A 12,166-nucleotide genomic window follows, 5' to 3' on the forward strand; every position below is an offset into this window, starting at 1 on the left:
TTAAGACTACACAAGTAAGCAAATTTATTTTAAGACACAAACAAATATTGTGGCAAACAATATATAAATTCAATTGATAACAGGGGTAAATATCAGACTTTGTTTTCAAATAGATATAAAATAGATTCAGATTTTTTCTCCAAAAAAGCAGCTCTTTTTTTCCTTTCTTTTAAGCTAACAGGCCAAATAACTCATCAGAATATTGGCTCCTCAGCTGGCAGGGAGTTTTGAAAGCGCTATGGGGAATCTGGAGATTTCCCTGCAGCTCCTACTAATTTTACAGTAGTGTAAAATGCATGTGGCCAACAAACAACTGCAGAAAAAATGCTATGGAAATGCTTTGTTTTCTTATAGAATTGACCAAATCTACACTATGTTCTGTCAAAGGCAAACCTATTCCTTTCTAGGCCTAGGTCGCCTACTTACCATTTTCCTTCCTGGCTTCTTGCCCTAGAAACTCAGAAGGAGAAATCTATTATCACTGCAGACGCTGCCTTTATTTTGACAGAAGAGGCGGCACACAATGAGCACTTTCTAGTAGTCAAAACTGGAACAAACAGCTACATGGGTGCTCAGATAGGCACCAATTTCACAAGCTAGACAGATGCGTCTAATTCTTATTTGTGGAAAATGCATGTTCACAAAGAACAAGGACTATTCAGCTCTAAAAATTAAATTCTCTTGTCATCTGCAGTTCAGCTATGATGGAGCTGTGTCTGGTACAGACCTTGCATCCTAATAATCCATGAAATGGAGGAACTAATTTTCAAGAGCTGAGGAAATTCATTTGATTCTATATACTATGCTCAAGCAATGGTCTCCAGTGTGAACATCTAGAGCTAGCAGAAATCTACCTAGCCTTTCTGTTAACTGCACTTTTCCATTATACTATGGACAGTGTTCTATGGGTCAAAGCTGGTACTAACGTAGCTACACAGGTGCTCACATACTACAAGGAATGAGCAACAATTTCTAATATGTCTTGGCAAATCCTCCATGTTGCCCGTGTTCACCCTACACAATGCAAGGTCCCTGTATTGGGAATACCATGCTTGCAAGCTGCAGAGTGGAGCAAGCTGTCAGCACTGCTTCTGAAGTGGCCAGAGGATGTATGATGCAGCGTACTTTCTTCCCTTCAGGGCTGAGTGGGCAGCCTCTGTAGAATTCCCATTCTCTACTGGCACAAGGAATGAAACATCTAGAAATGGCAGAGAGAGCTATATTACTGTCTGGTCACCTGGCTATCCTGTAGCTGTTATAAGGACCTACCTGGCATGGATAAATATATATAAATGAATGTGGATTGAAAATCAGCTGAGGGTCAAACAGTTTTAAACACCTGAGGAGTAACCTAGATTCTTGGCCTTGCTATAACTATGTAGGAGCATGGCTAAACCATCTCCAAGTAGAAATACAGGAGAGTGTGTTTTATAGAAACAGAGCTGCTTTCTGGAAAAACAATCCTGAACCCAAAGAAAGCACACATAGAAAACAGTAGATTGTCAATGGTACTTTGAAACAAATTCAAGTTTATCATTTAGTGTGTTTACTTCATACAAACAGACGAGAGAGACTTTAAACTTCAAGCTTTGTTCAGCATGTGTGCAGTTAGCATCCGCAAAAGCACCATTGGATATGGAAGAATTAGCACCACCATAATTTTAGGACCTAACTGGCAACATGCATCATTAAAAAACTTGGAACATGGAAATTTGTGTGGTACATGGTACAGTCTATTATAAACAATACAAGGCAATTTATGATTTTTCATACAGTACAATACAGTCACTGATCAATGAACCCTTTTGGTACAGTACATGACAAGTAAAACCTTGCACCCTGTTAACACTAGAATAGGCTGTAGATTTAAACATGTCTTGTGTGAGAGGGTTAGTTTACCTTCTTCCTACCTTCAAAATTCAGGGTCTGATATTTACATGGCCTCAGAAAGCATGCCCAGATTTGTTGGTTTGTGTTTCAATAGGGGCAAATAACGAACGTATATTTTGCAAATATAAAGATACACAAATTAAATGTTAGAACCACAAAATAACCCAATAAAACAGAGCTATAGCCACCCCAATTAGCTTTAGCCTTCCTGAAATCTAGGCCTTGCAGTAGTACACTGACATGGAAGGTGAGGGAGCGCCCCAACGTGCATCCAAGTGGATCTGTGGATACACTGCTAAGAGTGCTATGGAGTGGGGCAGCTTGGGATGGTGGGATATCCTGCCTCAGTCTGAATGTGAGGTCATGATGTGGGGGTTCAACATTTTGATGTTACCCAGTATAGGATGAATATGACTGCCCTGCTCTGCAGCTGGGAGCCAGGCTTAAGGCCAGATCTACAGGGCCAAGAGCTGTAGTAGGAAGTAACTAGCCCCCTATTCCTGAGGTTCAAACACATGAATTACCCTGCTGCCAGCACTGCCTTCTACATCACCTACTAACCTGCAGGAACCTTGGGCAACCAGGACTTAAAGAGTCAGGGACTCTACAACTGTTGCCTCCTTGCTGGCCAATAGGTCTCACTCAGCCATATTCTTATATTGCTCCTCCTCCGCTTCATCTGTCCTCCTCCACATCTCTTCTTGCTCCCTCCCTCACTCCCCGGCTGCGCTCTCTCCTCTACTGCTCTCACTGGCACTACTGTTTACTCTTGTCCCCATTTCCCTCTTGCCTGCACAACAGGCCTCCACTCCCTTTTTTGCTACCACCTCCTCCTCTGGCGATATCTGCTCTGCCTACCCCTTACCTGGAGGTGCTCTTACCCCAAACATGGCTTTGGCTGCCACCTTGACACCCTCCCTCCTCCCCCAGCTCACAAATCTATCTCTTGACTGACAAACCATCACCGTCCATCCAGCCCCATATCTCAGCCCATCTATGACAGTTCTGCAATATCCAGTTGCCCTTGCAAACCCAACATGCCTCAAGCTGGGTCCTTGATCTTTCCCTCAAGTCCCTTCCCATTTCCCTGTGTCACCCCAGAGATCACCATCCCCCCACTCATGCAGGCCCATAACCAGGGGTCTGACCCAGCCTTCTCTCCAGACCTGCACATGCAGACCATGGCTACATCCTACTGCATCTTCCTACATAGCATGTCGGAGATCAGACCCTCAGCCTCCAGCTGCGACTCCCTCTGCCTTGCACCCCTCACATACATCAAGAATGCTGCTGCCCCAACTCATCACTCAGACCACATCAATTCCTTCCACACTACATCTGCTTCCTTACTCTTCTCGGTGCAGTGATGTCGACATTGCCTGGCCAGCCAGGGTGAGCTGTGTCTGCCACCTCACCCCTGTACCTCCGTATTCCTGACACTATCTCACTTCGACTCTGTCCCCATTAAAACCCTAAAACAAAATATCTAACTGACACAGCTGTGTCAATTTTTCACCAGGTTCATTCCCTCGTGTGCTCTATCCCTGCCCCTTATCTACATCTGGACAGCCCCCAGGGCTAAACATGGGCCTTTGGGCACTACCAGCTCATAATGGTCACTACTGCTGCTACTAACAATAAAGGTGGGGGAGGACAGAAAACCTAGTTTAAATGGATTAGTAACCACTGCAGGATTAATGAAAAGTGAATTGCATGTGGGTCACTTTAGTTTCCATTTTATTGTGGCACTTGTATAGAGGATTCTGATAACCATGAGAGTTGGGATAAACTTAGTCTTGACTCAGAAAATGTAAATCAGTGCTTTAGTGGACATGCCCATCTGATCAGGTACACTTGGGGATAAAAGAGGTTAAAGGCAAATTCACATTACTCCTCTAAAGCTAGCTGTTTGACTATTGAGACAGACACACACCAACTTAGCTGGCAATGAAATGTCTTTCTAGAAACAGATCATGTAAAGAGACCCTGAACTGTTAGTTGCATTTAGGTCAATTCTGGCATCCTGCAAGATACTGTATAACAAACACACAGAAAGAGTTAACAGGTTTACTATTCTTGATGCACAACATATCATCATAAATGGGGATACACATCAAGAAACGTAAACTCCTGAACCAAGTCCCACACCAACACCACTTTACACCTCTGACGTAGTGAGAACAGGGTCCAATGGGAAAAGTGCTAAATTACAGTACATTTGCATTTTTATATGTCAACTATTGAACAGCAAAACAGATTGTTTGAAAACAGAATCAGTATCGTACAGTAAGTTCACATTTAATTCTTCACCATTTCTACACTTTTAACACATGCATTTTATTTCCATTATTTTAATTCCAGTAGGACCAAGATCCTTCAGAACAATGATCTAACATTAAACAAAAAAATTAAGAAAAATATTAAGCATCACATAAGTTTCAGAAAAGTCTGTTAATTAGCATCACAATGTACTCAGATTTACATTTAAGATTTTTCATGCCATGACTTTAAAACACCTTTTGGTTAATAATATTTTACTGAAAAAAGAGTACTGTTGGGGAATATATATATATATCTATATATATCTATAGTTTTAAATTACTACCTGCTATATACAGGTTTCTGATAAACTTGACTCATTTCAATGTCATCCTATTAATGTATACAGCTGTGAAATTACTTCAATATATATTTTAAAAGAATGCTAAATAATTATAGTGACCTTACATGTTGTTAAAAAGAAAGTCACTGATAAATTACATTAAAACACTGCCTGTGTGCCATTACAATTTATTCTTTAACTATCTTAAAAAAAAATACTTAAGAACTTTTTCCCTTTTGAAATATTCTTCTGGTGAAAAAGGTGCTTTGCTATAAATTACACTTGGGCTTGTCATGTGTGCCATGTAGTAAAGAACTTTGTTTACTTTCAATGTCTTGAAGGAGGAGATGTTAAGTAAAGGGAGGCAACAATCCTATTTTGGAGATAAGCTGCTCCATGCTCCCCATATCCTGAGCTAACTGAGTCAAGGGCATACTGCGGCCTGTTTAGCTCATGGAGAACTTTCAATTTTCAAAAGCACCTAAGTGACTTAGGAGTCCAAATGCCTTGAAAGTCAATAGTATCTAGGGTTCTGAGTCATGGAAGTGCTTTTTGAAAATGTTACCCTGTAACTAGCTATGGTCCTTACTGCTAAGACATGCCAACACTTCCAACTGTTATGGATTTAAACCTGGACTTGCAGAGTGAATTGGGCTATGAAAAAAACCTGTGCTTTATTTTAGCATCACAACTAAAAATATAGAACATAAAAGCATAATCCTATTTGGCCACGAATATTTAATGTTTTTAATCACTTCAATACTTAGTCAAGATACCAAAACAATATAGAGTTCTATTCCAATAGAAAGCTCTAATCAGAGCTGAGAGGAAGAAATCATTAAAATCTATGGTTTAATCAGAAAAATATCTTGATTGCTGCAGCAAAATAAATGTAACTGATGTATCTACTTTTTAGTTTTAATACACCATATTCAGACAAGCAGATTTGATCAGGCTTATACTCTTCCAAGGTTATTTCTTCTGTGTCAACTAGTTAATAGTGATACATGAAACCCCATTTACATGTCACGCTTTAGAATGAGCATGCAATTTACTACAGTGAGCATTGGGCCTTATCTAGCATATTTCACATGAGAAGAACTCTCAGTAGGAGTATTGCCAAAATAAGAATTGATTGGACCCGTAACTAGTAAACTGGGAAAAATATATGTCCTGTAGTGATATTTAGATACCCACAGCATAAATGCCTTCACAACCAGGTAATTTCTTCTTCACTAGACGAGAATCTGAACGCTTCTAAAAGAAGCTAAACATCATCAAGGACTTGACAGGGTACAGCATGTGATGTTAAATATGTACATCCTACATCTGAAGGGTTTCACTTTGTTTTCAAAATCAGATAGAATTAGCATTATGTTTAGCATATAGTGACAAAATATCAAATTCAATGAAGTGTCTTTCCAATCAGTCTCTTCCAGGATAGTCTCAAAATCTTCATATTTGGATACCATACAAATTTAACAAGAACTGGCTTCCTGACACAATGCACTTCACTCCAAAAATTCAACAAACCCAACAGTCATTCTGCCCAATATGCCACCCTCCAAATATTCTGTAGTTCCTTCATTTGAAAAAGATCTTTTTTTGTTTTAAGCCCACAATAAGTCTAAGTTGAACTTCCAATAGAGGCACACTAATGGCTTTTATTGCAATGGCTTAAGCACAGTCTGCACTGACAATGATATCTAATAAACCTTAGGAATAGTTTTTAATTTGCTTTCCTGTCTATCCTTGGTGGACACAAAGGTAAAATTGTGGTACCAAAAGGAAGAGTACATAGCCATATATTTAACTATATTTCTTATTTCACAGCCAGTGGTCTGTGCAATGCAAAGTATAAAATACAGGGTCTTGCACTGTTCTTCTCCCCCATAAGGTTTCTCCTGTATCTTTGGTGTTTTTAAAAAGGTATGCACTCAATTGCCTCAAAATTTAGGACAACCGCATTTTCCTGGACATCAATGATTCAGTTTATAACAATACATAGAAGTTACATTACATATGTTTGGACTGCTTTGTTTCATTAATTTATATAATTTCTAACAAATGATTTACTGAAGTAAAGCGCCAGACAGTGGTCATGTTCACTTAAAATTCTTTTTTGATTGCCACTACATATTTTAAAACATACAGCCTGTTATAGGCTACACAAAGTAGGAAAAACAAATAGCTTGAAACTCAGTGCTAATAGTACTTATAAAAGTGCAGTGCTCCATATAGTCAGAAGCAAAATGACTACTAATACTTAAAGTGCTAGCTTTAAAGTTGGTTTGGTTCAGCATCCAAAACCTGGTTAGAACATGTATGGTAGTTAGGGACTAAATCAAAAGAGTAGAGAGCACTGAAATTGCACATGCCACACCAAAAGTGCTCCAAATTACATCATCATTTAGAGATGCACAAAGCCACTGGTCATCCAATGAACATACACAAGCAAGCAACTGACATCTTCTAGTTTACAATAAAGTACACTTCATAAACTTCATTAGCACAAACCAATTCAGAAAGAAATGATCACAACTTACAAAAACAGAGTCTTTCAGAACATTTACAAGTCTTTGCTACCACGATACTCACAGTCAAGTGAAAGTTTTCCTGGAAAGCCTGCCAAATGTCAGCAGCAAACTTCACAAATGCTTTGACATGCAGTTCGCAGAGGAGTCACATTACAGACTGTCTCCTTTTTCACGCTATCTTACAGTTAGCCTATATATTTTCAGCTTTCTGAACAGGCATTAAACGTACATTGTCTCTTGACCACTGTAGCAGTGAAAAGACAATTAATGCAACAACAAGTTTATGAATGCAATCTTAATGAAATCCTTAGCATTAGCTCTTCATTTCTACAAAGGAAAGCATAGCTAATATGTTTTTTGATAAGCAGTTATTTTCTTTAAGCTTCTAGCACTTCATACTATATAGCTGTGAGAAAGTGAGGAATTAAACAACATGAAGACAGTGTGACAAAAGCCAACATCCAAAACAACTGTGATACCCCCATGTAATCGCATGGACGATCTCTAGGACTACTGCATTTTACACATTTTTGGAAGCGGGTTGAAGAATACAGCATCCTACCAGGAAATCACTTTTATCAGATATTCTGCAAATAAATGGTGTGTGAACATCACTGTGGACCAAAATGTATTTCACTTCAGTTCTTAATGCTTACTTTATTGTTCCCTGTAATCACTTTTGTCAAAGTAAAAGGTCTAAAACCATCTGAGGCAAGAATCTAAACATCAGTAGTCAAGATTGGACAGAAACAAGTGTATATAGTATGAGTTAACAGCTAGAATACCAGCCATTTAAATACATAAAAGATCAACCACTCTTTCTGAGAAAGTAATCTGGAGGCGAGGGGTTATGAAAAACATACAGTATACTGGTATCATCACTTCTTACTAGTACAGATAAATGTAAATGTCTTTTTTCTTATAGTTTGGCAATGCTCACATAACTTGTCATGCCAATTAAGACTCAATTAATTGAACTGTAACATAACCCACTTATTCCTATACATGGGTTTCAAACAATAGTACCGGCCTGCTGTATTTTAAAACAAAAAAAATGCAAACAAACTAAATCTAGAAATAAGAGTTTATTTAAGAGAAGCAAGGCTCAGAAAACTCTCTCCTCTAAGCCAAATGTAATTCAGTCCCTCACCTCTGACTTCAAACTGTCAGCAGCTCCTGGTGCCTCAGAGGCTTTGCCAGGCTATGCAGCCACAAAGGCTGGTCAGTAGCAACACTCTTCTGTGGCAATGGCCTCACAATGCTGGAACTGAAGCTGCCTGTGACCTTCCCTTCTCAGGGAAAAGTCTGTGACACTACCATACCTGACTGTGCCATAGAGCTTTTGGGCTCTGGGGAATTTTGTGGCTTGAGAAAGAGATACACCATGCATGTGAAGGGTAGACCTCCAGGGACCCAGAGAAGGAAAGGTCTTAAAGAGGTGTCCATGGCTGACTGCTTCCTTCTGGAGCCCAATCATAAAGCAGGCCAAGGGCTCTGCCAAAAGCTAAAGCACAATTAGGGAGCAACAAGAGCCCTCCATAGAGCGTGCTGAGCCCACCACCTTCTTTTACACTCAGGAGAGGAACCCTTGCTGGCACCAATGATCATCTCAGGGCCAACAAGGATTTCTTATTTAATTAAAACTACTTGCAGAGAGGGTCCCCCATGCGCGTTACCTCTTGGAGCCAGGCGTTTTAGTAACTCTGTGAGCTGCAGAGCCCCAGCAGGCAGAAGAAATGGCGGGGTACAACAAAAGCTGCTGCAGTGAGCTTGTTTACTTAAACTCTGCTGGAGAAGCTCTGCTCTGGAATTTATGGGTTTCCTTTTTGCCCACTGGTATTTATGGCCTCCTTGGACTCGATAGTTATTATTTGTATTACATGACACTTAGGAACCCCAAAGGAGGTGCCCCACTGAGCTATGCATCATGCTGAGAGGGAATGCAAGGCAGTGCCTGTTCCAGAGAACATACAGCATTATGGACAATACAGTCCAAAAAGCCACAGATAATTTCCTTCTGGAACAGGCTTTTAATATTCTTAAACAAACAAAAAAACACACCAAAGTCAGAGTCCCTTTCCTCTCATAGCTCTAAGGCAGTGGTTTACAAACTGGGGTCTTCAGACTCTCTCTAAGACTTTCAAAGGGGTTTGCATCTCCATTCAAAATTTTTTAGGAGTCTGCAAATGAAAAAAAGGTTGAAAACCACTGCTCTAAGGGAAAGCTCCCTCCCTCTCTGTGTTGCTTTACCAAATACAATCTGCTCAGCAGGCACAGTACATAGGGTTGTTTTAGGAGCTCGATGTGTATGAAAAAGAGGTTACTCCTTACAGTTGAGGTTTTCAAAAAAGCCTAAGGGAGCTAGGCCCTGAACTCCTAGTGAATTTCAGTTGGTGTGAACGCAAATCACTACTGACTTATGTAAATTATTCTATGCAGCAAGCATCACACATAACTGTAACAAGTGTTTTACAAGGATGCATCAAACCATTGCAATCCCGGCTTACATGCTCCACACTGAAATTGTTCTACAACATTCTTTATAAAAACATATTTGCAGCTGTGCCATAAAATCAGATTTAGTGCTTTGCATTTTCTTCTAGCATTCCCCCTTCTTAAAAAGAAAATGTCTCTTGTGCCATGGTTAAAAGTGCTGAACGTCTTACTCAGATGATACTCTGTGGTGGCACATCTGTGCTGTAGCTCGTAGTTTTCTGCAACTAATTACAGGCCTGACACCAAGTTGTGGAGCTAGAGAAGCAGATGACAAAAAGGTTGGTGGAATGAGAAAAAAGGACAAGGACAGGTCACTCATCCACAGCAATCAGGATCACTTGGTAAGCCGGGTGCAACCAAATGATGTGTTTTAATACAACCAAGCATGGTTGTCACATATTCAGGAACAACGAAAGCAAGTCACACTTACAGGATGGGGGACTGTATTCTGGAAAGCAGCGACTCTGAAAAAGACTTAAAGTTATAGGGGGCAACCAACTGAACATGAGATCTGAACAGGACTAGGAGAGCTAATGCAACTCTTGGATGTTTAGACAAGATAATACTAAATTGGAGATGGGAAGTGTTATTACCTACGCATACAGCATTAGTAAGCCCATAACTGGGCTACTGTATCCAGTCCTGGCATCCAGACTTCAAAAAGAAGATGAATAAATCAGTGAGGATTCTAATAAAAGATACAAAAATACTTTGACCTGGAAAATCTGCATTGCAGTGAGAGACTAAAGGGATTTAATCTATTTAGGTTATCAAAGAGAACGTTAAGAGGAAACTTAATCATAGTCCAAGTATTTACACAGAAAAAAAGATGTCTGATATTAGGTAGCCTTAACCTACACAGATTGCGGTATAACAAGATCCACCATCTGGAAGCTGAAGTTAGGAAAAACGCAAATTGGAAACAAAATGCAACTTCACAGTAAGGATAAACTATTGGACAGTGAAGGACTTGGCTCCTCATCTTTAAAGTAGCAAGACATTTATACTCCTAGAATTTTTTTTTAAAAAACCATCATAGCTGGAACTGAGCTTGGTCTAAAAGAGAAAAACAAAGCATCTCTTTTAGATTTGTAAAATGCCTTTGCTCTTGAGTTGGAATGGGCCATCTAGTAGGAAAATAGTTCCTTTACTCACTGGATTTGACCCACAAAGTATGGCAGTTCTTTCAGTATAATCCAGGGGTCTGATTTTTCAAAAACGTTGCCCTCCCTCTTGCTTTCACTAAGTTATGTGCGTGCTCAATGCCTTTGAAAATCAAATATAAATGTTTAGTGTCTAATAAAACCACAAGCCATTCAGGGAATACATTCACTCTTAACTGTGCCATATGTTTACACATACATCACATATGTGAAGATCCGACAGATTAATCTTTCTTTATGGTTGTGCAGTTTATCACCTCAGACTGCCTCTTCTACTTTACTCGCTAATCATTTCCTGAGGAGTCATTCTAACATATCAACCCCTTGGGAGGCCTCAGACAGTAACCAGTTAAAATAAAAGTCAGCCTGCCATAGAAATATTTCCTTCTTTTTCCCCCAATAGTTGCACCTGCCCAAGACTCAGGGGAATGATCCATATTCTATACTTAAAATGCTACTTTAAATGATGTTGAAACCTTCTAGAGCTACAAGGAAGTGCTGCCCTTCCCCCAAGCCCCAGCCCAATTGGGAAGTTGGAATCTCCCATTGCCAGGGTTACAAACCTCCCATTTCAAGACCTGCAGGGCTGTGAGATGGTAGACTTTAAACTTGTGACATTTTATGTGTAGATGAGCTATTTAGTGTAGTCTGTAGAGGTTTTATGGCTCCATCTGAGCCCTGCACTTTTAGACATATGGAAATTATGTCACCTAGCATTTGGACGTGGAACGATATAAAACCAACCTGGATATAATTTTTTAATATTAATTAAAACATTTCCAAAATAGTTGTATGCATTGTGGCATATATGAAATACATGGTGATATGGTATAAAGGTTGTAACTGGCACTCATTTAGGTTGATCTGCATAATTCATTTGTTGCTTTACCACTAAAGTCATCTCCAGTCCAGGCTGATAAAGATTTTATCTCACTACACCTTAATGAATCCATTCTTTCTCACATATGCACTCAACTGAAGAAGCATTCAAGGGTTTAAAATACTAATCTGAAATGTAATGACATTTCATTGTTAGAAAGCCTACGAAAAGAGCCACTATTCTTGACCCACATTGACAGCATTTTGCATTTTCCTGGCAAACCTGAAATCAAAACATCTGCCACAGACAACACACAATAGTTGTAACATATTTAATTGGACTGTTACACTAAGCAATAAGAAGGTGCTGGGAATGTACAGTTCTAACTGCTTAGATAACATTTGGTACTGGTATTTTTAAAAAATGAAAGCTGAAAACAAAATTAATAAAGTCAAACGTGGATAATGAAGGTTTACTGCTATCAGAACTAAGGTATCAACGTCATCCAATTCTGCATTTTCATTCTTTTTAAAGAACAACAATGATCACATAGTAATTTTTCTAACTTCTGATTTTAATCACTTGTGGTTATCAATTAGTAATTATTTAAAGTAAAAGTCAACTAAATTGCTTGTTAATCACAAGGTTTCTTTTCACT

At 39.3% G+C, this 12,166-nt stretch overlaps 1 protein-coding gene across 3 annotated transcripts in view; it reads right to left on the reverse strand.

Annotated features, from left to right (window-relative positions):
- PURG (purine rich element binding protein G) overlaps positions 1-12,166 on the reverse strand; it is a 40,500-nt gene that overhangs the window by 8,380 nt on the left and 19,954 nt on the right. Inside the window, exon 2 of one of the 3 annotated variants that reach the window (XM_037896632.2) lies at positions 1-12,166. This exon is cut by the window's right edge and continues 17,889 nt beyond it. The exons of the other annotated variants lie outside the window; for them this stretch is intronic. The gene's annotated coding sequence lies outside the window, so the exon portion shown is untranslated. 3 annotated transcript variants of the gene reach the window in all.

This window comes from Chelonia mydas, chromosome 4 (genome assembly GCF_015237465.2).
Source record: "Chelonia mydas isolate rCheMyd1 chromosome 4, rCheMyd1.pri.v2, whole genome shotgun sequence".
NCBI lineage: Eukaryota > Metazoa > Chordata > Testudines > Cheloniidae > Chelonia > Chelonia mydas.